Source organism: Odocoileus virginianus, chromosome 34, assembly GCF_023699985.2.
Source record: "Odocoileus virginianus isolate 20LAN1187 ecotype Illinois chromosome 34, Ovbor_1.2, whole genome shotgun sequence".
NCBI lineage: Eukaryota > Metazoa > Chordata > Mammalia > Artiodactyla > Cervidae > Odocoileus > Odocoileus virginianus.
This window is the reverse complement of record NC_069707.1, coordinates 20661353-20675672: the sequence shown is the minus strand read 5'-3', so window position 1 is coordinate 20675672 and position 14320 is coordinate 20661353. Positions and strand designations below refer to the sequence as shown.

Here is a 14320-nt window from a genome sequence, read left to right as displayed (position 1 = left end):
TATAAAATATGCCTTATTTTATATTTACATTTCTTTACCCTGGGTCCAGACTGCTTTCAATATTGCAGATGGTAAGAGATTCTCTTATCTCAGATGTATCTATTCAGTCACCTCAGATACAAAGAGGTTGATTTATGGGAACTCATATATTCTCAAAGTTTTCTGAGTCCCACATATATTTTTATACTCTAGTACTTTGTATGTATATCAATGATTTAATGACACTTTTTCATAACTGTTCTTTGATAATGGTGGTGCTAGTCACTTCATCATCCATCCTTCTATCCATCCATCCATCCATCCATCCATCCATCCATCCATCTATCTATCTCCACTATTCACAGAATGACTTATATTTTGAAATTGATGCTGAATATACAGAGGGCAGTAAGACACAGCCACTACTTCAGTAACATATTTTAGTTATTCTTATACCTAAATGCTCTATGCTTGTGACTGTATCCAGAAGAAATATACATTTAAATATTTAGGTGATGGCTCTGAGACTTTAGTTAGAATAATACTGTAAGGTCTTATTTCAAATCACCTCATCTGCTCAAATGCCTAACAATTACAGATAAAATGTGAAAAACAGAAAAATCGAACATGGCAAAATTGGGCTCCAAAATACAACAAACATTCTGTGGATCAGAAACAAAGCAGAAAAGCAAAGAAGCTAGTAGGGTTGATGCTTCTGGAAAAATGTAGCAGTCCTAGGCAATGAGCAAGCAGAAAGCCCCACAGCAAAGGCTCAGCTCAAAAATCTGTCTTATACAGGGAAATGCATGACTCATGGATTGGCATCTTTTCCTTCTGTTATGTAAATGTCCCAGGAACTGATATTATGAAACATCAATATATTTTGAACCCTTAATTAAATATCTATACTTTTTTTGGATGTTTTAACCAGTGACTTAGAACACTGATAGATTTTCAGCAATAATTCTTTGTTTTTTTTTTTTCAGCAATAATTCTAATAAATGCTTTGTTTAATGTTTTAACAGCCCATCATAGGCCAACTTGTTAAATCATATAATCATAAGTCAAAGTGCCTTGATGGTAAAGTGTTTGGCATGGCACCTGGTTCACAGTAAATACTCAGTAAGTGGTGGCTGGTCTCATCTCCCATAACTGCTGAGAACCTGTCTTGATAGTTATTTTTTTATTTTGTTTAAAACTGTCACAGGCTATATGAGTTGTTTTTCGCTAATTAAATAAAATCATATTAATATCTGTTATTTACTGTCCAGCAGAATTAGCCTCCCATTACAATCTAGGGTCAACCTGTTACCTTAAGCAGAAATCACGCTCTAAACATTTTAGGTTTCTGTTTGGCAAACAATGCAATCATACTATCTTTTTCTTCTCATGCAGGTACAAGTTTAATCCCCTTCAATGTTGAAATAAATTACTACTATAAAATATATAGTATTTCTAATGACTTTTAGAATAAATTGATAAAGTTTAATTTTTCTACTTAGTATAATTTTAAAAGTTTTTTGGGAAATAAAGCTTATATGTAGTTTCACTTTCAAAAGTGTGAGATTATTGTTCAATCAGCAATTACTTAGAAAGCACCTATAATATATATAGCATTCATTTGTAATGTTATGAAATTACTTCAGTCAGATACTTGAAGATTGGGGTAAAATTGCAGATTCAGTTTTTGCTATTTGCACTTCATTTTCATAACAATGTATATATTAAGTTATATAGGAGCAGTTATCAGAACTCTAATGCTCTTTCTGCAATATAATGGATGTTTGATTTTAGAGAAGGCAATCGCCAAGAATAATTGAAAGTGTGTGATTCAGGTGCAAGATCTTATGAGTTTTTCCATTCCTTCAGGGCTACTCTGTCCTTTGCTTAATTCAATTTAATTCCTATATTCAAAGCTTGTTATATAAAAATCAGGACATTTGGGCCTTAAACTGAATTGCCAAGATATATTTGCAAGTTTACTCATTAAAATAACAAATTTGAACTTTGTCTTTAAAACAATAATATGCCACCTTTAAATTCAGTGTGTGTGTGTGTGTGTGTGTGTGTGTGTGTGTGTGGTTATTCTCCCTATTAAATATATTATTCTCCTTGCTACTCTTTGCCTGAAAACCTGTGATTTCAAGGTCTTGCTCTGTTATAATGTTACCTAATGTGAAAAGTCAGTCTTTTCCTAAAATTGATTAAATTATTTCCAAGTTCCCCTTCAGCCTTTGCCACCTGTGTTGACTTCCTTCTTATCAAAAGCACAACCATCTAAGGTCTGTAAATAAAGACTGTGTGAAAGACCTAAAAAACAGCAGTTCTGTAAGTGAGTCTGCACCTACCCACCCATTCAGCTGACTGCAGTTGACTTGCCTCCCAAGCCTGACATGGGTATTGAGAACCTAACCCCAAAGGGCCATAGAATATCTAAGTTTAGAGGGAAAGGCGAGGCAGCCTAATAATTATCACTGCCTAGTGGTGAAAGTGAAGAGTCAACCACAGATGTAGGCAAGTTAAGGTCCGTGAAACCAAGCAATACGGTTCTCCCTTTCATTCAGCCCTTTCCTAGTGAACTGCTTCTGGTCATATTTAGCTGAGAGAGAGTTTCATTTATCAAACAGTTCATTTATTCCTTCAGGAAGCTTCCAAGTTGCACCTGATGTTGGCTACATTCCTTGCTAGGTGCTGAGCATGCCTCAGTTCCTAAGACTGTTTTTGCTGTCACAGACTTCATCATCTAAGGACAGAAACAGGCTCAGAAACAAGTGACTACAGTAGATATCAAAAGTGCTGTGATGTGAGTATGTGTGCGCAGCCAGGAAGATACGGATGAATCAAGGCTGTTTGTACTTGAGAAGATTGGAAAAGCTCCATCGAGCAAGAATGTAGCTTTTGAGCTGGAAAGAGACCTTGGAATAAAAACTCACTAAAGAGTGTAATCAAAACTCTTGGAGGGAAAATCCTCCAAACTGACCATGGCATGACTTGGAGTATGCAACAGAGCAAGAGATGTTGCTCATTCTCTTTCTCATTATATTTAGGACAAGGCTGAAGGAGAGACAACACAAGTGCATGACCTAATAGTGTGCCTGGTAATAGTAAACACTAAATATATTTGCTAGGTGAAGGGACACATTTATATATGCACATATTTTTTAAATGTAGGAAAGACTACTGTTTTATTACTGTGAAAAGCTTGAGGATTCCTATCTTAGTTTTAGCATTCATACTTAGTCTTCTGATTCAAGCATCATTTTTTTATGTCAATGGGGTGGAACCAAAATGAATTTATATATTAAATGTTCATTCAAGGATGTTAACCAAAACTCTTAAAACACTATGGAGATTCTTTTAAAAAAAAAATTTGTCTGCATACCAACGACAAGTAAGCTTGTTTTCTTTGCCTTTTTTCACGTCGTTTTATTAGTGCTATCAAATTTAACGACTCTTCTGCCCTTTTTTGCTGTCATACTATAATGACTTCAGATCCATATATGCTGATTTAGCTTTGAAAGCAAGTTGGGGAGAAAAGTAAATTACGTTCTAACAGATTCTACTTATGTTTGTATCTTTTATTTTTTTCTGCTTGCATTCTCTAGTAAGCAGTTAAGTGCTTTTTTGAAACCAGAAGCTCAGAAAGCCTGCGGTACCAGCAATACTTCTGTTTACTATGGTTGAGATGCCTTGTGTCGTGGGTGTGTGTCCCATGCCGTCACCATCACGTACGGTTCTGTTCTTTGAAGGGCTCTGCACGTTTTAATGCTCTGCTGCCTCCATCTTGAAATTATTAGTAATATTTGGAAAAGGGGCCCTGCAATTTCACTTTGCACCGGGCTCTGCAAATTTTATAGCCAGAGCTGCTTGCATCCAAAAGAAAAACATTAATGTATGTTTTGACATACATAAAACAACACTTTTACAAGAATAAGAACAAAAGCCTCTTAAACTTACACAAGCATCTCTTTTCTCAAGTAAGCCACCCTGAGCCCCGACTCTTGAGTTATATGTCCCTCATCGTAACTTACGTCTCTGTTTGTTAATGTTGGCGGACTTGTGACATTTTTGGTTCACTCCTGTTGGCTCACGAACAGTACTTCTGTCTCTACCTGGCTCCTAAGATACTACTGTATCATGATTTTCTTTTCACCTTACTTTGTAGCTCCTTCTCAGTTTCCTTTGCTAGTTGCTCCTTCTTTCCTCAGCCTTCTAAAATCGAGATGCATTGTGGTTCAGGCCATGCCAGCTTCTCTATATTCTTTCCTTCCTGAACTCCTAATGAGTTCGTTCATTTGTCTGACCTCCTGATGAATTTTACATGTCATTTATATGGTCACTCTCAAATGTTATATGTTTTCATACCATCTCCATCTGGGAATCTAACAGACATCTCCAAATTAGTATGTTTGAGCTGAATTCCTGAACCTGCCCCTCAAAACTTGATCTAACCGGTCTCCCTCATTTCAGTTGATAGAATCCTATTCTGACTGCTAGCTAAAAAAATAATCACCTTCAATCCTGCCTTTCTTGCATACTCAGTCTGTTACTCTTGTTGGAAATCTTTTGGAAATCTTGTTGGCTGTATGTTCAGAACATAGAATTTGAATCTGTCTACTTCTTGCCAGCTATTCAGAGCTCCAAGTACATCTCTGTTCTCAGCACAACAGCCAGAGTATTCATATTCAAATCAATCAGAAGTCTCTAGTGACTTCCTGTCTCATTCAGAAGGAAAGCTACAGTTCCGATCATGGTCTTCCAAACCTTGCATGATCTGACCTACCTCCACTACACCTTGCTCACCTCCTTTTACCAGTTTTTCTCTTACATGCTGATTTCAGCCATGCTGTGCCTTCAGCCACAGCTCCATGCTGACTTCTATGCCTGGAATGCCTTTTCCCTGATATTTATGTGGTTAATTTTCCACTGCTTTCAAATGTTTGCTGTATGGCACCTTCTTAATGAAGCCTACTTAGACTTCTCTACTTGAATTGTAATTCCCATCCCAATACTCCTAAACTCTCTAATTCCCTTTGCTTTTCTCTTTTTCCATAGCATTTATAATCATTCAGTTATTCATTTTCTATTGTGTCTTTGTCTACTTCTGGCTCTTTAAATGCTAAGTCAATGTTTATTGAATGTTGAGTGAATGAAAATACCCAGAAATAAAGGTCCTTTGGTATGAGTGTTCCTTTTTCCTCTTTATCTCTCTATAATCCCTTTTTTTTTCCAAAAAAGAAATATATTTTGAAGATATTTCTACTTTATATAGCTGAATCTTTAATAAAGGTAATAGCTGATAGAAACGTAGGCAACAATCTTTCTTCAAGAGCTGGAAATAACATGCTTGAAGTTGTAAGAAAATTTATCAATACCATTATACTTCTTTATGCCTTAATATTGTAGTCAGTTAAGAGGTTACCTTCTTCCTGTCTTAATACTGCCTAAATTATTTAAAACGAGAGTGGGAAAGATTTTTTTGTGAGAGGAAAAGATTTGGAATATCTTTGATTGTTGAGGTAGATTTAAAAATATAGCTTATTATTTTACCCTCTTGCACTGAGTACCACTAGATTCTCCCAGTGCTTAGGCTTCACTATTGTGTAGAAATTTGACACCTAAAAAGAGAACAGATTGGTGGTTGTCAGAAGTGAGGGAAGAGATTGGCAGAAATGGGTGAAGGCAGTCAAAAGATACAGACTTCTAGTTATAAGATGAATAAGTTTTCGGGATATAATGTACAGCATGGTGGCTATAAAAACATTTTTCTTAAAAGATTTTCTTCCTCTTTATTGCTGAGTAGTGTTCCATTATATTGACATACAATTTTTCTGCCCATTCTCCAGTAGATAGATATTTGAGTTTTTTCCAGTTTGAAACAATTGTGAATAAAGTTGCTATAAACATAGGGGGAAAAAAAAAACTAATTGAGTTAAGATCCCTACCAAACATAGGAAGTGGCATAAACATGTGAAGTCTCTCATTTGGTAACTGTGTTGTCATGTTAATTTTATAAGTAACTCTAGCTTCAGAGATGTCCTGAATTGCATTTTATAAGTGAATCTAGATTCTCATTGATATAAAACATAATGGAAAAGTTTTATGATTGCTACAGATATGAAAAGTTTGCTTCTAAAACACATTTGAAATTCTTAATAATGCTGTTCAAAAATAGTAATTTGTTCCATTATAAATGAACTTGATTCCTTTTGGCAGTCTTTTCTTAAAAGCATAGTTTTTAACTGAAAATAATTTATTACAGATCTTATAAAATAAAGGGCAAAATATTAGCCATAATTTTACTGCTCTAATATAACCATTTTCATTTTGGGTTATTTTATTTTCACATATTCACCTTTCACACAGTTTTAATAGGGTCAATAGTTTTTTCCTATCTTTTCCCCTGAGATACATGTCATACCTATTTCTTCACATTGCTATGCATTCATTTTCACAATCATTTTTCAAGGTTACTTCCTTAATGATCCCTAATGTAGCTACACTGTAGTGAATCTAAATATTTCCCACGTGTTAGATATTTAAGTTGCTTTCATTTATTAAATCATAAATAATGTTATAATGAATACTTTTGTGTTTGTAGCTCTTTCTGGATCATTTTCTTAGGATATAGTCTCGAAGGTGAAATTCTTGTTTCATACAATATGATCATAGTGATGACTCTTGATAGATTGCCAACTTACTATACAAATGATTGAACCAATTTTCTGCTTCCACCAAAGCATGGAAGTAGTTTCATGGCAATCTTGCTTATGATTTCTCATTTTTATCCCCTTTTCTTGAACATCTTGTATTGTTAGAATTAAAACACTGGTGTTCCGTGTCAGCGTGGGAATTTAGAAAGTTGTTTCAGAATGTCTGGCTTAAGTTCTCTCCCAAAAAGAAAGAAGGAGAACTGGTGGCTATGTTTGACTTTGTTGTTTCTAGATGGACAGGAAAAAAGTCTCCATTTGTTGGACTGAACAGTTGAAGAAATTTGATATTTCTACAAGTTAGGATGAGTGATGTAACCTGGCTAACCATTTTTACCACCACAGAGGTTTACATTGCTGTTTTATTCTGGAACAAGTGGTTCACAAATAGCCACTGGTTCACAAATAGCCACTACAATTGTTTGCCTTCTAAGAATCTGAAGCGACATAAGAGTCTTGTGTGTGTGTGTGTGTGTGTTAGTCTGTCAGTTGTATCTGACTCTTTGAGATCCCATGGGCTGTAGTCCACAAGGCTCCTCCATCCATGGAATTCTCCAGGCAAGAATACTAGTACTTCCCCCACAAATAACAGTAATGGAAGTTGAGGAAAGAAACTTGGTCTCAGAGAAGAGCCGCGATTTACGGGTAGGACTTTAGGTTGGCCTGGTGGCTCAGATGGTGAAGAGTCTGCCTGCAATGCAGGAGACCTGGGTTCGATACCTGGGTTGGGAAGATCCCCTGGAGAAGGGAATGGCTACCCACTCCAATATTCTTGCCTGGAGAATTCCATGGACAGAGGAGCCCGGTGGGCTACAGTCCACAGGGTCACAAAGAGTCAGACACAACTGAAGCGACTTAGCAGGCACACACATACAGACAGTGTGGGTGATTAATGCCTTTAGATTAAAGAGAGGAGAGGGGAGAGTTTTTATTTATAAAGGAGGGGATGACACCAGGATTTAGCTCACACCCACAGATTTGTCATTCTCGTCTTCTCAGTCCGGTGTGACCAAGTTGTCAGTTGAGAACAGAGAAGATGGCGGGATTTGCCTTCTCCCTCTCGGTTCCCTCAGACTCTGTGTTCATATTAAGGAGCTTGCAGGATCCTGTCCTCGTCCATGTCAATGGTGCCAGAAACAACTGATAATACTGCCGTTTCCTTGGCAGTGATTCAGCCGTCCCAGTGAGTGATGCCTCTTTCATGATGACAATGAAGAGCAGCTGATTGATTCATGAGACTTTCTAACTTAAGCCACACGGGTCATTTCTTTATACCACCTTATCCCTTAATCCCCTGCCTTCCCACGAACTAATAGCGGGTGCGGAGAAGTGTTCCCCGACCATTCAGAAGGATCATTGAGAATCTCTCCTTAGGCATTTTAAGTTGACTAAGAAGCAATTGACTTACTCAGCTGCCAGACACTCATGGGAAAACAGCAGGAGCCACTGAAGAGAAGTGGGAGGAAAGGAGAGCTCTGCTGAAGGGGTGTTTGGTTCACAGAAATTGCTGAGGATGAAAACTCTGGGATTTTAGTAGTTAAATTCTGATATGCACATCAGGTCTTCATCCATCTGACCTTCTGGGGCTTCATTTTGTTTAAATGAGTAGACAGAAGCTACCTAATAGGAAAACAATGAGAGACTAAATTAGCTTACCGGTTTATTCTGTCTTCTTGAATTGCTTTCTCCCTAATTACGTTTAATCTGATTCCAATTTCTTTTTCAATACAGAGCTTACACATTTTTGAGGAGGTTGCTTGTAACTGCCTCTGCCTCCCCGCTCCTCTTTGCTTTCTCAGCGCCCTATTTATACATCTCTAAAGATCGGTGGCACCAGCATGTTCTCACTTGTGCTGTGTTTTCTTTAGACTCTAAGTTCCTTAAGAGTTTGGATCATGGTCTTATTAATTGCTGTCTTCTCTTGTTGCCTGGCATATTTCTTTATAGATTTGTGCTCATGCTAAGTTGCTCAGTCATGTCCAACTCTTTGCAACCCCATGTACTGTAGCCCACCAGGCTCCTCTGTCCATGGAATTTTTTCCAAGCAAGAATACTGGCGGCTGCTGCTGCTGCTAAGTTGCTTCAGTCATGTCCAACTCTGTGTGACCCCATAGACAGCAGCCCACCAGGCTCCCCCATCCCTGGGATTCTCCAGGCAAGAATACTGGAGCAGGTTGCCATTTTCTTCTCCAATGCATGCATGCATGCTAAGTCACTTCAGTTGTGTCCGACTCTGCGACTCTATGGACAGCAGCCCACCAGGCTCCTCTGTCCATGGGATTCTCTACGCAAGAATACTGGAGAGGATTGTCATTTCCTCCTCCAGGAGATCTTCCCGACCCAGGGATTGAACCTGCCTCTCCTGTGGCTCCTGCATTGCAGGCGGATTCTTTACCACTGAGCCATCAGGGAATCCCTTCTTTGTAGACTATGTGAATGTAATATGTGTTTTGAAATGTTAACGTTGGTGGAAATGTCTGTCGGAAAATTCTATTGTACATTCCCATGCCACCTTGGGATGGCAGAGACGTTGACTCTTTCTTATGGGCGTGGGGCAGTCCTCGTGCCCTCCATTTATTTTTGACTTGAGGTAGCTGAGTCTCTATCCCCTTAAATTAAACACCTAGGAGCATGCAATATAATTTCAATTGTATAATTTAAAATATAATTTCAATTGTATTTTTTGAAATTATTCCGTATCTTCCTCTTATTACAGCTGATCATGGTCTACTGCTTTTAAGCTCAAGCTTCATTTTGTACGTGTTTTTCTGAGAGGGGGATTAGGATCTTTCTGCCTATGTACTAGGACAGAAAATGCATAAGCTTTGTGAAACGGAGAACTGTTAGGCTGATAGCTAAACCAGAGTCAGCAACATAGCCAGACTCTGTTGTATGAAGAAGGATGTGGTTACCAGGTACCTCTCGTAACAACACAGCATGTTTTCCCCTCTAACTTTCATGATATAAAATAATTTTGCAGAAGTAGTTACCCTCATCTGCCACTCTGCACTGTCAGTCCTGACAGTGCCAGCCTGCCAAGTTGGGCAAACACTTCCCTAGGACCTTGGCAATTATAGCTCCTTCTACCTGGATTGCATGCTGTCTAACATGGCAACCCTTGCCACATGTCACCATTTCTATTTGATTTAAATCAATTACAATTAAATACAGTTTAAAGTTCAGTTCCTCCACTGCACCTGTCATATTTCAAGTGCATACCAAATAGCCATACACAACTAGTGTTGCCTTATTGGCCTGCATAATTTTAGAACATTTCCATCATTGTAGGAAGTTTTGTTGGACAGAGCTATTCTAAAGCTAAGACCTTAAAAGATCTTGCAGTTTTCATTCTGCCCTCTGGGGACACCAGTCATTATGTTGAAGAAGCCTGGTCCAGCCTATTGGGCAATTAGAGATCACACAGAGGGAAACCATCGTGTTCCAGCCAATAGCCAGCAGTAATTCCAGATATGTGAGTGAGGCCGTTTTGGGCTTCCAATCCCATTCAACCACAGATGATTACAGCCTCACGAGCAATCCTCTGTGACAGCAGCAGAAGAGCTGATCAGGTTAGCAATCCATAGAATCATGACAAAAGTTGTCATTGTTTTAAGTCAGTCCGTTTAGATGAATTTGATATGATAGTAATAACAGGTGCTACTTTCAGTCTAATGACTGCATTAGCTTTGGAACTATTACCCTATGCATTTACCTCATGAATTAGGATGTGGAAAAAATAAGCAAGATGAAGTGAGCTTATATCACTTCTTTCAGTGAGATAAGTTCTTTGGTTAGAGAGATAAAAGGATATTTGCTATTAATAAAACAATGACCAACGGCAAAGTAAAATACTAGTTAATCGCTGAGTTACTAGATTATCTAGCTACTTACAAAATGATAAGAGAAAATTAACTTTGCATCCAAAATTATTTACCAGTAATTTTCAAAGTAGATTGTTCAAATAATCCAGAGCTAACTGGAATCTAATAATTATTCCGTATTAGGATAGTCAGAGTTGGGGGACTCTGGTGTATTTTGCTTTGTCAGAATTTAAAATTTAATTCTGAAATCATGCCTTCTTTTATTCATTGTTCCCCAAGCATTTATTGGGGAAACAAATGGAGATATATATAGGATATATGTGAAGTGAAAGTCACTCAGTCGTCTCCAACTCTTTTCAACCCCATGGTCTATACAGGCCATGAAATTCTCCAGGCCAGAATATTGGAGTGGGTAGCCTTTCTTTGCTCCAGGGGATCTTCCCAACCCAGGGATTGAACCCAGGTCTCCTGCATTGCAGGTGGATTCTTTACCAGCTGAGCCACAAGGGAACCCCAATAATGTATTAAGCAAGTATGTTATTTACCCCATTGAATTTTAATAAAGTATTATGTATATAAAACATAGGGTATATATATTATATATATGGGCTTCCCTGATAGCTCAGCTGGTAAAGAATCCATCTGCAATGCAGGAGACCCCGGTTGGATTTCTGGGTTGGGAAGATCCCCTGGAGAAGGGACAGGCTGTAATACGGGAGACCAGGGTTTGATACCTGGGTTGAGAAGATCCCCTGAAGGGAGGGCATGACAACCCACTCTAGTATTCTTGCCTGGAGAATCCCCACAGACAGAGTAGCCTGGCAGGCTGTGGGGTTGCAAAGAGTCAGACATGACTGAGCGACTAAGCATGCACACTCACACACACGCACACACACACATTCTGTATATGTCTAGACAGGTACTGAGAATTTGAATAATTAAAAGGTGAGTCCTACCTGGAAAAACTAGTAGTATAATGGAGGGGAGAGATGCATGGTTACAATATATGAGGTTGAGCTGTCCCTGGAAATGCTGAGGTGGGAACATACTTAATATACAGGATGAGCAATTACCTTGCAGATGGGTGTGAATGGAGGTTCATAAATAAAGAGATTACCTAGGGGGCTTTTTTGGGGGGAAAGAACAGATTATTTTAATAACTTTATTGAGACATTATTCACATAGCATTAAAATTCACTCTATTAAAGTGAACAATTTAGTTGTTGTTCAGTTGCTAAGTTGTTTCTGACCCTTTGCAACCCCATGGACTTCAGCATGCTAGGCTTCCTTATCCTTCACTATCTCCCAGAGTTTGCTCAAACTCATGTCCATTGAGTTGGTGATGTCATACAGCCATCTCATTCTCTGTCATTCCCTTCTCCTCCTGCCCTTAATCTTCCCCAGCATTAGGGTCTTTTCTAATGAGTTGTCAGTCCTTCCAATGAATATTCAGAGTTGATTTCCTTTAGGATGGACTGGTTTGATCTCCTTGTTGTCCAAGGGATTCTCAAGAGTCTTCTCCAGCACCACAGTTGGAAAGCATCAGTTCTTTGGCGCTCAGCCTTCTTTTTGGTCCAACTCTCGCATCTGTATATGACTACTGGAAAGACCTTACCTTTGAATATGCAGACCATTGTCAGCAAAGTGATGTCTAAGCTTTTTAATACCCTGTCTGGGTTTGTCATAATTTTTCTTCCAAGGAACAAGCATCTTTTAGTTTCATGGCTGTAGTCACCATTTGCAATGATTTTGGAGCCCAAGAAAGTAGAATCTGCCACTGTTTCTATTTCATCTCCATCTATTTGCCATGAAGTGATGGGACCAGATGGTCAGTGGCTGTTAGCATATTCAGAGTTGTACAGTCATCATCACTATCTAGTTTTAGAACATTTTTGTTACTGCCCCAAGAAACCTGATACCCATGAGCAGTTAACTCACCCATTCTTCCCTCAAGCTTGAAGTCCTAAGCTGCCACCAATCTACTCTCTCTATGTATATACTTACCTATTTGGGCATTTCATAGTCATGGGCTTTTGTGTCTGTCTTTTTTCACTTCATGTTATGTTTTCAAGACTCATCCATGTGGTAACATGTATCACTATTTCATTGATTTCTGTTGCCTAATGAGATGTTATTATATGGTTATACAACATTTTGTTTATATATTCACCAGTTGATGGATGTTTTGGTTGTGCCCACATTTTGGCTATTATGAATAACATTGCTATGAATGTTCATGTGTGAGTTTTCATGGGGATGTATACTTTCAGTTCTCTTAGGTATATACCTAGGAGTGGTATTACTGGATCGTATGTTAAATATGTTTAACATTTTTAGGGATTTCCAAATTGTTTTTCAAAGTCGATGCACTATTTTAAACATTCCAGCATCAGTTTATGAAGGTTCCAACTTCTTCACATCCTTACTAATACTTGTTATTACCTGAGAACAGGATTGTTTTGAATGAAAATATAAAGTCATTAAAATAGAAGAAATTCCAATTAGATAGTGTTATGCTCATTTAAGATAGTTCATATATGTCATGTGATATTAAAACCTAAAGCTGAATGCCACTTTGTAGCTCTGTGTACAAAACAACTCTGTTGGAGTCTAATTATCTTATCATTAATGTGCACCAGGTGGTTAGGAAATGCTGGTTTTCTTTTATGTCTAATTGAGAGGTAAAGGGCGGTAGAATGATTATATGTATAGTGCTGTTGAAAGTTAAACCCATTTCTGACATGCAATTAAATATAATTGGAATAGAACAAATTGAATAACAAAATTAAATTTGCGAAATAGAGTATGAAAAGATATTGAATGTATGCTGTTCCCTGGGATATTTGAGTGGTGAGTTGGCATTAGAGCTTGAACCCCATATTTTTATGTACTCGGCATGGTTCCCACCTGCCCACCCTTGCGTCCTCTACTTCCCTTCCTTGGCACATCCCAGGAGTTCAGGAGACAGTCCCTGCCAACACCCTGTGCCTGGGAAATCCCATGGACAAGAGGAGCCTGGCAGGCTACAGTCCGTGGGGTTGCAAAAGAGTTGGATGGGACTTAGCTACTAAACAACAACAACAAATTGTGGGTTGATATTTTTGTTGTTGTGTACTTTTATTCCTTTAATTTGAAATTTTTATCAAAATATAATTGTATACAATTTATAAGTCAAATAATATTTACAATGCTTATCACAAAACCCAACACTGTCAACTCCATTTCTCTCTACTCCTTGCCTGCTCTTCTCACACCTCCCCACCTCTGATGGTCTCTTTCAACTTCGTTACCAGTGTTTTTCTGGTGCTCAGGTTCAGGTTTTTTTACATAAGATTATTCTGACATTTCTGCTGCTGCTGCTAAGCCATTTCAGTTGTGTCCGACTCTGCGCAACCCCATAGACAGCAGCCCATCAGGCTCCTTTGTCTCTGGGATTCCCCAGGCAAAAACACTGGAGTGGGTTGTCATTTCCTTCTCCTTCTAGATATTTAGAATTTTTGGTTTTTATTTACTGTGGATGATGAGGATATGGCCTCCAAATACTGTATTTGGAGGCCATATTTCCAGTATGGCCTCCAAATCAAATGCTGTTAAAAATACTTAGGTTTAGAAGGACTTGGTTGATTATAACATACAATTTAGAGGGTAATATTTTAGAAAATACAAAGTTGAGTTTTCATAATGCATTGCCAAGGAACTGTATTAAAAACAAAATATTAGAGCCAGTAGGTGTTTATGTACATAATTTAACAGGATAACAATAATTTTGATCTAGCTACAGTATTGAAATAGCACACAAGAAAGTCTTCT

At 38.1% G+C, this 14320-nt stretch overlaps 1 protein-coding gene across 7 annotated transcripts in view; it reads left to right on the top strand.

Annotated features, from left to right (window-relative positions):
• The window catches only part of UTRN (utrophin), a 546437-nt gene that overhangs the window by 401013 nt on the left and 131104 nt on the right, over positions 1-14320 (top strand). The window lies entirely within an intron of this gene.